This window comes from Mobula hypostoma, chromosome 8, assembly GCF_963921235.1.
Source record: "Mobula hypostoma chromosome 8, sMobHyp1.1, whole genome shotgun sequence".
In the NCBI taxonomy this organism is placed as follows: Eukaryota; Metazoa; Chordata; class Chondrichthyes; order Myliobatiformes; family Myliobatidae; genus Mobula; species Mobula hypostoma.
In genome coordinates, this window is record NC_086104.1 from 59,622,810 (window position 1) to 59,636,080 (window position 13,271).

General features: G+C 38.8%; 1 protein-coding gene across 6 annotated transcripts in view; it reads left to right on the forward strand.

Annotated features, from left to right (window-relative positions):
- The window catches only part of LOC134350565 (serine/threonine-protein kinase VRK1-like), a 102,161-nt gene that overhangs the window by 78,181 nt on the left and 10,709 nt on the right, over positions 1-13,271 (forward strand). The gene's annotated exons all lie outside the window — the stretch shown is intronic.

The following is a 13,271-nucleotide window of genomic DNA, read 5'->3' on the forward strand; positions in this document are numbered from 1 at the left end:
TGAGACCATGATTTCCTTGCTAATATTCACTGAGTAGGTTCCTGGTAAGTGTTAGATGCCAGAGATGTTTTACCGGTCTTTCAACCAATGTAATTATAATTTGGAATGTAATGGAAAGATTTTTAAGAAAACCACTTCAGTTGTTGAATTGACAAATGCAACTGAATGAAAACTAAACATAGGCTCAAGCTATGTGTGAATTTGTTTTCCTTTCAGCTTATAAAATTGATCTTTATTATTCGAAGACCAGGTAATATGAAATGCACAAACCTGGCAATTGGAGGCCAGTTAATCTGATATTTTCAGCAGCAAAGACATTGTGATCTGTTGCACATTGATCAATCTGGGGCATTTGTAGTGAAAGAGAAAAGTAATTCCAAGCCAAAGTGCTAAATAACAAATGTCATGTTATATAAGTCAGTGGTAATAAACCTGATTCTGACTCTAATGAATAGTTTCACCTAATTAACATATTAGAATTATTTAAGAATCCAACCAAAATGTTGGACAGGGGCAAAGTGGTTGATGTATACATTTAGACTTTCAGCATCTGTTTGATAAAGTGCCTCAAAAGAAACTAGTATACAAAAGAATACTCTTGGGATAAGGGGGATGTTGTAAATTAGATGGTAAGGAAACAAAAGGTACTGATCAATGGGACTGGTTCTAATTGGATAGCTATGACTGGCTGACTAACTCAGATCTGTTCTAGGGCCTCTCATGAATATATAAAATCACGATTTATAAATGATTGAGATGAAAGAGTTATAATTAGAAAACACAAGTTTGCAGTTGATAGCAAGGCATGAGGAAAAGTAAAACAGGCAAGCATAAAGGACGCAGAGAAACTTAGCATAATTTAGGAGTTAACCAGATGGTGTCCAGCAGGGTTGAATCAGAAAGCATAGATGTAATAATTAAATGCTGGAAGCATCCTCACAGTGTGGAACTAAGGACCTAAATGATAAGAATTCCTCAACTATCAAAAACTATTTCCAGTTTTAGAATATGGACCGGTACAGAGTTTTAAAATAATTCAGTAGGGAAGTATTGTGATTTTAGATCTTCAGTGGAGATGATGAGTTTTAGTTACATTGCCTTTAATAACGAGTTGAGTATGTCCAGCCAAGATTGCAGAAAGCTAAGTGTACTAAATGAAATTTTTGTGTCCCTATTTCCTTGCAATTCAGTGTTGTTCCAATAATAATAAGTACTGTTTGAATATGTCATTGTTATCATAAGAGTTAAAAGTTGAACTTTTCTAGAAATTGCCAACTTAAAGCAAGACAACTGATCACTTCTGCTGATCAAAATAGGCTCTTGGAGCTTTGAAACTTAAAGAACTTCATACCTGTATTTGAGCTTGGTTCTGTGTCCACTACACTTATCCACTTCCACATTGCTGAAACTCCTGAATGCCAGGGCTGTTTCAACTTTTAAGCAGTTCATTTTCATTCTGAAGAGATATGAAAAAACAGTTTTCTGATTATTAGACATTCCCAGCCTTTTAAATAATCAAATGTGACCAAAAATTAGTGGATGTGCATTATTAAAACATCTTTGCTTAGTGCTGTATTAATTGAGCTTTGCTGTTGTAAGTAAAGGATTAAAATATCCATAGTCATGAATAAGCTTATTGGGTGACAATCTGTAACTCACAGCTGACAAAAAAAAATATTGACATCTGCAGTCCAATGTAGCTATTATTTTACACAATGACACTGAAATCATCTATTGAGGGTGTTAATGGATGGCTGATAGTACATATGCAATTTTCATGATCTTTTCAGAAATAATATACTAATTAAGTTTCTGTTATCATCATTGTTGGATCTGATCTGCTTTCTTGTCAAAGGACAAAACAGGAAATTATACAGTAAGGCAGATCTTCCTGTGGCTGAATTAGTAATGCTTATGTAAGTTTGTCATCAATTTGCATCTGACTGCAGTTATACGGTGCCCTAATAAGACTACACCTGCAATATTTGCATACAGACCCAGTTCCCTACATACCAATTTTGTTTTTAAGAAAGGACATCAAGTCGACTAAGCCTCTGCCCTCTTGAAATGTACAAAATTGTTACCGGCCATACAGGATGAACGCAGGGACAAGGTTTTCCCAGAATTGGCTGTCCGAACTATCAGTCTCAAAATAATAGCTTTTCAGATGAGAGCAAACTTCACCCAGAGGGTAGACAGTCTTTGGAATTCTCTATCAAAGACAGCTATCCAGGCTCAGACTGTGAGTATATTGAAGAATAGTGTGGATAAATTTCTAGATAATAAGGGAATTGAGAGATATGGAGTTAGTGCAGAAAAATAGTGCTAAGAGAAAAGATCAGCCATGATCTTACTGTCACAGCAGGGCTGAATGGCCTATTTCTTATTTGCTTAATACAAAAGAAATTCAGAAGATATTAGTTACAATTTTATAATAAATGGTCAGGGAAACTTTTGCTTTCTATACCAAATACATATTAAAAATCAGAAAATAATACAGTGGATTATGGTTAATTATGGTAGCCGCTTATTTGGGACAACTCTTATTTAAAAAAAAAACAACTAATCAAGAAAATAACAGGGATTCCTTTCATTTGTTTGGGACACTTTGGTGCTTAATTGAGACAGGAGACTGCTGCCAAACAGTTTCTAACTAGCGTCAGTCGCGTGCACTTGTGTGGCTGTTAGACACTTCACCGTACTTACAGCATTAAGTTTTTAAATAGCGTCAGTTGTGTGTGTTGGTATTCAAAATCCAGTGATATTTGTCGCTGGTATTTGGCGATGAATAAGCATTAAGATAATTCAGAACTATTTTGCTCACTGTGGTTTCAAACGTTCAGGCTTGGAGATGCCATAAATAACTTGGAGTGAAAATGAAATGATTTCACTACTTCAGTAAGTTAGGAACTACAAAGAATTTGAATGCTACTGTGAAAATGAAGATATGGAAGCTTTATATGAAGACAGTCAGTTACCTGGACTAGGTGTCTGCACTGATATTGTTCATTTATAGTTAACCAAAAGAACATGGCAGTGTACACTGAATGAATTCCTCCATCGATAACTATTATACACAGTTAATACACAGTTTTATAATACTGTGGTCGTATTGGTAGTGTTCTAATTTGTTCTCTGTTTCATTGAAATATATAGTTTGTTACTGAGTTTATCTTTTTATACCATTTAAATATTTGACTAAGCAGCAGCTGCTTAATTGGGCCAAAATGTACTGGTCACAATATGTCCCAATTAACTGGAAACCACTGTACTTGCAAACAGAATATGCAGCCGTTTTGATACTCGGCTTAAGACCAGTGCAGTAGGAGAGAAGTATTTTGTAAACTTGGGGAAGAGATAAAAATGGCAGCAATTTTAATGCACATCAGCAAATTGAGAGTGCCTGTGATTAGATGTTGGACAGCAGTTGATTTTGCCATCATGTTGGATGTAAAATAGCTGCTTGCATTTCTAGCAGCTCATCGGTGTGAGATGTCTCACAGCTCTTCACAAAATAATTACTTGTGGTACTGCATTGACTACTGTAAAATAGACAAATTTTTCATCAATTTTCAGTCTGCAGATGGCAATGTGATAAACAAAATACACATAATAATGCAATAAATCTATGCTATGCAGAGATGAAGTGGAGTGAAATATCAGCCACCAAGCCCATTTTAATATACCCAGGAGTCAAAAGTGACTTGAGAAGGTGTTGAATGTTTTCCTTGAAATGAAGAATCACTTTTTTCAAAATACTTTTCTTACCAGTCTTCAGGGGCTATTACAAATATGCATTTTGGCAGGCCTTCTAATTTTGAAGAGCATTAAAGACCATAAGACATAGGAACAGAATGAGGCCACTCAGCCCATCTAGTCTACTTCACTATACCATCATGGTGATTTATTATCCCTCTCAACCTCATTCTCCTGTCTTCCCTCTGGACTGGACTGGAACCAAAGTCCTATGGGGAGTGTTTGCTACTGTTGTTCAGGAGGATTGAAACTAATGTGGCAGGGGGATGGGAACAAGTGCAGAGAGACAGAGGGGTGTAAAATGAGGGTAGAAGCAAAAAGTAGTAAGGTGAAAAGTAAGAGAGGCAGGCCGGCAAATCCAGGGCAAAAATCAAAAAGGGCCACTTTTCAACATAATTGTATAAGGGCTAAGAGTGTTGTAAAAACAAGCCTGAAGGCTTTGTGTGTCAATGCAAGAAGCATTCGTAACAAGGTGGATGAATTGAATGTGCAGATAGATATTAATGAATATGATATAGTTGGGATCACAGAGACATGCCTCCAGGGTGACCAAGGATGGGAGCTCAACATTCATGGCTATTCAATATTCAGGAGGGATAGACAGGAAAGATAAGGAGGTGGGGTAGCATTGCTGGTTAGAGAGGAGATTAACACAATAGAAAGGAAGGATATTAGCCTGGAGGATGTGGAATCAATATGGGTGGAGCTGCATAACACTAAGGGGCAGAAAATGCTGGTGGGAGTTGTGTACAGGCCACCCAACAGTAGTAGTGAGGTTGAGGATGGCATTAAACAGGAAATTAGAAATGCGTGCAATAAAGGAACAGCAGTTATAATGGGTGACTTCAATCTACACATAGATTGGATGAACCAAATTGGTAAGGGTGCTGAAGAAGAGGATTTCTTGGAATGTATGCGGGATGGTTTTCTGAACCAACATGTTGAGGAACCAACTAGAGAGCAGGCCATTCTCGACAGGGTATTGAGCAATGAGGAAGGGTTAGTTAGCAATCTTGTCGTGCGAGGCGTGGAATTCTTCATTAAGATGGAGAGTGACATAGTTAATTCAGAAACAAAGGTTCTGAACTTAAGGGTAACTTTGAAGGTATGAGACGTGAATTAGCTAAGATCGACTGGGAAATGATACTTAAAGGGTTGATGGTGGATATGCAATGGCAAGCATTTAAAGATCGCATGGATGAACTACAACAATTGTTCAACCCAGTTTGGCAAAAGAATAAACTAGGGAAGGTAGTACACCCGTGGCTGACAAGGGAAATTAGGGATAGTATCAATTCCAAAGAAGAAACATACAAATTAGCCAGAAAAAGCTGCACACCTGAGGACTGGGAGAAATTCAGAGTCCAGCAGAGGAGGACAAAGGGCTTAATTAGGAAAGGGAAAAAAGATTATGAGAGAAAGCTGGCAGGGAACATAACAACTGACTGTAAAAGCTTTTATAGATAGGTGAAAAGAAAAAGATTGGTTCAGACAAATGTAGGTCCCTTACAGTCAGAAACAGGTGAATTGATCATGGGGAACAAGGACATGGCAGACCAATTGAATAACTACTTTGGTTCTGTCTTCACTAAGGAGGACATAAATAATCTTCTGGAAATAGTAGGGGACCGAGAGTCTAGTAAGATGGAGGAACTGAGGGAAATACACGTTAGTAGGGAAGTGGTGTTAGGTAAATTGAAGGGATTAAAGGCAGATAAATCCCCAGGGCCAGATGGTCTGCATCCCAGAGTGCTTAAGGAAGTAGCCCAAGAAATAGTGGATGCATTAGTGCTAATTTTTCAAAACTCTTTAGATTCTGGATTAGTTCCTGAGGATTGGAGGGTGGCTAATGTAACCCCGCATTTTAAAAAAGGAGTGAGAGAGAAACTGAGGAATTATAGACCAGTTAGCCTGACATCGGTGGTGGGGAAAATGCTAGAGTCAGTTACCAAAGATGTGAAAACAGCACATTTGGAAAGCGGTGAAATCATCGGACAAAGTCAGCATGGATTTGTGAAAGGAAAATCATGTCTGACGGATCTCATAGAATTTTTTGAGGATGTAACTAGTAGAGTGGATAGGGGAGAACCAGTGGATGTGGTATATTTGGATTTTCAAAAGGCTTTTGACAAGGTCCCACACAGGAGATTAGTGTGCAAACTTAAAGCACACGGTATTGGGGGTATGGTATTGATGTGGATAGAGAATTGGTTGGCAGACAGGAAGCAAAGAGTGGGAATAAACAGGACCTTTTCAGAATGGCAGGCAGTGACTAGTGGGGTACCGCAAGGCTCAGTGCTGGGACCCCAGTTGTTTACAATATAAATGACTTAGACGAGGGAATTAAATGCAGCATCTCCAAGTTTGTGGATGACACGAAGCTGGGCGGCAGTGTTAGCTGTGAGGAGGATGCTAAGAGGATGCAGGGTGACTTGGATAGGTTAGGTGAGTGGGCAAATTCATGGCAGATGCAATTTAATGTAGATAAATGAGGTTATCCACTTTGGTGGCAAGAACAGGAAAACAGATTATTATCTGAATGGTGGCCGATTAGGAAAAGGGGAGGTGCAACGAGACCTGGGTGTCATTGTACACCAGTCATTGAAAGTGGGCATGCAGGTACAGCCGGCAGTGAAAAAGGCGAATGGTATGCTGGCATTCATAGCAAGAGGATTCAAGTACAGGAGCAGGGAGGTTCTACCGCAGTTGTACAAGGCCTTGGTGAGACTACACCTGCAGTATTGTGTGCAGTTTTGGTCCCCTAATCTGAGGAAAGACATTCTTGCCATAGAGGGAGTTAAAAGAAGGTTCACCAGATTGATTCCTGGGATGGCATGACTTTCATATGATGAAAGACTGGATCGACTAGGCTTATACTCTCTGGAATTTAGAAGATTGAGGGGGATCTTATTGAAACGTATAGAATCCTAAAGGGATTGGATAGGCTAGATGCAGGAAAATTGTTCCCGATGTTGGGGAAGTCCAGAATGAGGGGTCACAGTTTAAGGATAAAGGGGATGGCTTTTAGGACCGAGATGAGGAAAAACTTCTTGAAACTGAGAGTAGTGATTCTGTGGAATTCTCTCCCCCAGGAAACAGTTGAGGCCAGTTCATTGGCTGTATTTAAGAGGGAGTTAGATAAGGCCCTTGTGGCTAAAGGGATCAGGGGGTATGGAGAGAAGGCTGGTACGGAGTTCTGAGTTGGATGATCAGCCATGATCATACTGAATGGCGGTGCAGGCTCGAAGGGCTGAATGGCCTACTTCTGCACCTATTTTCTATGTTTCTATGTAACCTTTGCCACAGTGACTAATCAAGAACCTATCAGCCTCCTCTTTAAATACATCTAATGACTTGGCCTGTACAGCCACAGAATTCCACAGATTCGCCACATCCCGCTAAGGTAGTTCTTCCTTATCTCTGTTCTAAATGCATGACCCTCTGTTCTGAGGCAGTGCCCTCTGGTGCTAGATTCACCCACTCCAGGAAGCATCCTCTCTAGGTCCACTCTATCTAGGTTTATCAATATTCGATAGATTTCAATGAGATCCCTCTTCATTCTTCTAAACTCCTGCAAGTACTTCAAATGCTCCTCATATGCTAATCCTTTCATTCCTGAAATTATGCCTATGAACCTGTTGTGGACCCTCTCCAATGCCAGCATCTCTTTTCTTATTTAAGGGACCCAAAACTGCTGACAATACTCCACGTGCAGTCTGACCAATGTCTTACAAAGCCTCAGCATTACATCCTTGCCTTCATTGCATTTACCTACCTTACCACTGACTCAACCTGTAAGTTAATCTTTAAGGAATCCTGTCCCAGGTCCCTTTGCACCTCTGATTTTTGAATTTTTTCCCCATTTAGAAAACAGTGCACACCTATATTCCTTCAATCAAGCTGCGACCATACATTTCCCTACACTATAACTATCTGCCACTTCTTTGCCCATTCTTCACATTTGTCTAAGTCCTTCTGCAGGCTCTCTGTTTCCTTAACACTGCCTGCCTCTGCACCTATCTTCATATTGTCCGCAAATGTGGGCACACATCCATCAATGTCATCAAAATCATTAACATATAATGTGGAAAAAAAAGTGGTCCCAACACTAACCCCTGCTGAACGCCACTAGTCACTGGTAGCCAACCAAAAAAGGCCCCTTTGTTCCTACTCTTTGCCTCCTGCCACTCCGCTCATCTTCTATCCATTCTAGTATTTTTCCTGTAATACCATGGGATCTTCCTCATGTTAAGCAGCCTCATGTGTGACACCTTGCCAAAGGCCTTTTGAAAATCAAAGTAAACAACATCCATTGACTTTCCTTTGTCTATCCTGCCTGTTGTTTCCTCTAAAAATTCTAACAGATTTGCCAGACAAGATTTCTCCTTAAGGAAACCATCCTGACCTTGGCCTACTTTATCTTTTGCTTCCAAGTACCCTGAAAGCTCACCCTGAATAATGGACTGTAACATCTTCCCAAATACTGAAGTCAAGCTAACTATAATTTCCTTTTCTCTGCCTCCCACCATTCTTAAAGAGTGGGCTGACGTTTGCAATTTCCAGTCCTCAGGAACCATTACAGAGTCTAGTAATTCTTGAAAAATTACTACTACTGCCTCCACAATCTCTTCAGCTACCTCAACCAGAACCTTGGGGTGTAGTCCATGTGGTCCAGCTAAATTATCTATCTCTAAGACCTTTCAGCTTCCCAAGCACCTTCTTAGCAAGAGCAATTACACTCACGTCTGCCACCTGACATTCTTGAATTTCTGGCATATTGCTCGTGGCTTCCACAGTGAAGACTAATGCAAAATATTTACTAGGTTAATCTGCAGTCTTCATCCCCTTTTGTTACCTCTCCAGCATAATTTTCCAGAGTCTAATATCTACTCTCACCTGTCGTTTACTCTTTATCTTACCTGAAACAATCCTGTAGTATTTTCTTTTATATTATTGGCCAGCTTACCTTCATATTCCATCTTTTCTCAGCTTGTGGCTTTTTTTTAGTTTGCTTCTGTTGGTTTTTAAAAGCTTCCCAATCCTCTAATTCTCCACTAATTTTTGCTATATTATATGCTCTCTCTTTTCCTTTTATGCTGTCTTTGACTTGTCAGCTATGATTGTCATCCTCCCTTTAAAATACTACTACTTTATAATGTATCAATTCTGTGCTTTCTGAATTGCTCCCAGAAACTCCAGCCATTGCTGTTCTGCGTCATCCCAGCTAGTGTCCACTTCCAGTCAATTTTGGTTAGCTCCCCTCTGGTGCCCAGGACTATGAAGTCCAGAACTACCCTAGTTCGGATCATAGGCATGGAACTTCATGTTGATGACTGGCCAGAGATCAGGCACAATCCTTGGGGTTGTCTTCCCCTTTCCTAAACTGAAGAATTATGTATCTTTATAGTCGTGTGCATGTTCATGTAAAGAACAGAATCACCAGAGGGTAAAGTGAATAACTACTTACCTTTTACATACTAACTTGCCACAACAATCACTGGTTGCCTACCCACTTCTTGTCTATTGGCTCCTGAAGTGTGAAATTTCTTAGGGAAGCCGTTCTGGACAGATTAGTAATACTTTACATTGTGCAAATTGCATGGTTTTGCCACCTGGTTTAATCGGGTCCCAGGCTTAACTCAATGATGATGATCGTCATTCTGCACTATGTTGTAAGATGTAGGCGATCGTAGACTTTCCACGACCACATTTGTTCTTGGCAAGTTTTTCTACAGAAGTGGTTTGGCATTGTCTTTACGAGAAGGGTGACCCCATCTCTTCTGAGATTGTCTGCCTGGCATCAATGGGTCACATAACCAGGACTTGTGATGTGCACCATGTCCATCCACCACTTGCTTCCACGGCTTCACATGACCCTGATCGTGGGGGGATAAGCTGTTGCTACGCCTTGCCCAAGGGTGACCTGCAGGCTAGCGGAGGGAAGGAGTGCCTTATACCTCCTTTGGTGGAGATGCACCTCCACCCCGGATGACACTGACATTAAATGTTTGAACGTTTTGACATTTATAATCTTTCCCAGTGGTCATAAAGTATTTAAAATTAAAGAAAACATTGTAGAAATAATTCTAAAGTGTAGAAATGTAAATATCCAAAGATAATTAAATATATTTAAATTGCATGAATTTTTAAAACTCTTCCCTCATTCCAACAGATGTTTGGCAGTTCCTAGCAGTGTAATTGATGGGATATCTGCAGAAGTTCCTGCTCTGCTGCTGATATCCAAGTTCAGTGTTGGAGAAGCATGACTCTCTCCACACTGTTCTGCTGTCTACAAGTTTGGAACCTCCATATTCATTCAGGCTTGTGCAAGAGTCCTGCACTGCATCACATTTTCTTGTGGAATCAAATTCAGACCTTTATTTATTGGGACTGAAAGATAGCAATGATTTTTAAAACATGAGCTTAATATAAGGAAAAGAAAAATAAGCATTGGCCAACAGGTAACTGAGTTTACGTTTGTTGGAAGTAAGAGGACCTAATCTCCTTTCATAAGTTTTTCAGACTCTACAATAACTACATGGCTTTTGTATGGCAGACAGGTTTGAAAATGCACCGCCCATTATAGTGATTAAGGACAAAAATCGGGCATCCTTTATCATGCATTATTGGGGCATTAGGCCTTCCCTCTGCACTTTTAAAATAAATTGTTGGACAGTTGAGGCCCTCCTTAGAAAATTGGTTGTCCCTGAACTAGGGTCTGAATTCCAGTATTGGAAGCTTTTAGTATTATTCCTCAAGAACAAAAGATGCCATTGACTACCAAGTACTGGGTTTCAAATAAACGAACAAGTGCACATAGGAAACTTTTTTATATGGCTTTAAGTTGAATCAAATGGATCACAAAATGGCAGGTGTCTTTCAACACATCCAGAAGGAAATGTCAGTTAGATTTTGCATTTGGTTGCATGAGGATTACTTGAATATTCAGCGAAGTAGCAAGCCATCTATGTGATTAAGTGTAACGTCAGAAGTAATGCAGAATTAGTAAAGGTTAATTGTCACAGTAGCATATGTTAGAGCAGAAGAAATGCTGTAATGACGATCTAAAAGTGAAAAGGAATTTAATTGTTGAATAATGCATTTTCTAGTTAAGTTGGGCATGACTATTGTACTAAACTATGATTTTAATAAAGGTTAGCTTGGATGGCTCTGTAAAGTGACTGTATTTTGCAGATCGTAACAAAAGATCCAACAAATGGTGCTTATTTTCAAAAAGTGGAACACACGATTGTAATTATGACTACAATGGTATATCATGGTTACAGTATGTACAATCATGCAATTTAGAATGAGAATCAGATTTAATTTCACCAGCATGTATCATGAAATGTTTTGTGGCAGCAGTACATTGCATTACATAGCAAAAACTATAAATTACAATAAGATGTATGTATATGTGTGTGTTTGTGTATATTCAAGTTTATTTTCATGTGATGAACCTTCAAAACATAAAGGGTGTTGCAATGGTTGAGAAAAGTATTAATGGACCTGAGTTGGTGCTTGTACTGTTTTGTCACTCTGAGAGCTGCACCTGCCTATGATGGGATAGCACAAAGTGGACTGCGAGATGTATTGTCTGCTTCAAAGTTAGTCCAAATAGTGATGAATGTATCTATTGCATAAATCAGTTTGTGGATAAAGTTTAATATAATTATTTAGAAGGAAGAATGGGTAGAGTCAAGAAATTTAAAGGAATGTTATTATTGAACAACATCAAATTCAACTTAATTATCAAGTTTACACACATTCAAGTGTTTCAATGTGCAGTCTCTTGTTAAGATAGTAGAAATTTCTCCTGTGTGCATGCTAAACTGTGCAGTGTGGTACTGTAATACTTTTGTTGCAATAGTCATATTGTTCACTTCCATCAAAAATTGTAGAAGCAGAGGGAAATGTGAGTGTGCAACCTATTGTGTATCAACCATGGACAAAATTCTACCCCAAATATTTTTCACTTCAGTTCTGCTAACCAATTCAATCGATCAGAGGCTGTGCTTTTGGGTGAGTAATACATCTTTAAAGCAAGAGTTCATAAAAGTACGTAGATAATTTTAACTTGCCATCACTTATTTTACCAGCACAAATTCTTAACCATACTCTGTGCATTAACGTTGTAGAAGTTACTAATTGACAATGCCTTATAATGAGACAATGAACTGCACTCTCTATCCTAAACATACTTATAAATAAATTCTCTCCACTGGTATAGGATTACCACCCTCTTCCCCATTAAAAAAAAATCTTCCCATTATCAGTTTCCACCTTGTGATCTCAGATCTATCATGTCTGTGCCATTGAAATGTGTAGATATCAAAGCTGTAAAGATTTCTACTTTTGTTAACTAAATAGGTATGAATTCTCGGCACCTGCTACCCTATAGGTGAAAAGATACGTTGTCAGCTCTCTTACCATCTATCCATCAATTAGTTCCCATTGATTTCCCTGGTTTTGGATCTCTCCTGCGAGATTATATGGTGACACAGCTACATCGGCTGGCGCCTAACTAATGCTTTATACACTGTTATTGTTTGACCTCTCTAGTGTTAAAACCTATACATTGACAATTAAAGCATCGTGTATATTAACCACTTCATCTGTTAGATTTTGCTTCCTTTGGGGATATGTGAGCATGTACTTAAAGGCCCTTAGCTACTACTTCATCTCATGGTGTCCTATCTTTTATTATTTATTCCCATCTTTTTTTTTTGTGTTCCTCAACTTTGAATGATCTCGGCTGTCATTTCTCATGGTAAATTGGTGCTGTCGTAGCATTTTCTTTCTCTCCTTCAACCAGACATAATAGTTGTACTATCTGCAAACTCTATTCAAGGATCCTACATAGGGATCCAAGTCATTAATTCAATCCTCAGAGCAGTAGAACCCCACGGCCAATATGCTCCCAGCTGTTCTTTTCAGGAATGACCTGTTGCCTCTTGCCATTAGTTCCAGATCCAATTTGCCATATGCACCTGAACCTCATGGGGTTTTACTGAGACTTGTCGAAACCCTTGATGAAATGTACTTCGACTACATCAAGGAGACTAGTCTTAGCCACCATCCATCCTGACCATTCATTTTGTCACCTTCAGAGTTGGACTCCTGTAGTCTGGCCTTGATTATTTTAATTTATTATAGTTATATATAGTTATTATAAATGATGATGAAAATAGTCCTTCAAAATATATTTAACAATATTTTCACAAACTCCCGGTCTGATTACTTTCTAATTAATTGTTCTTTTCAGTGTATTTGTATACTGTTAGCATCTTTTGAACTCAAGTCCACTGTAACCGTAGAGAGTTGGAAAACACTGTTGGTGCCATAGGAAGCACTAAATATTTAACAGAGAGAAGACTAATGTTTCATGTCAGTTATCCTACATCAAAACTTTTAACTGGTCAGATCCTTTTTCTTTTCTCTTATTAGTCTTTGATACTTCTGACAATTTATCTTCTTTAAGGTATGTCAAACGTCACTTTTCATGTCATCTAGTA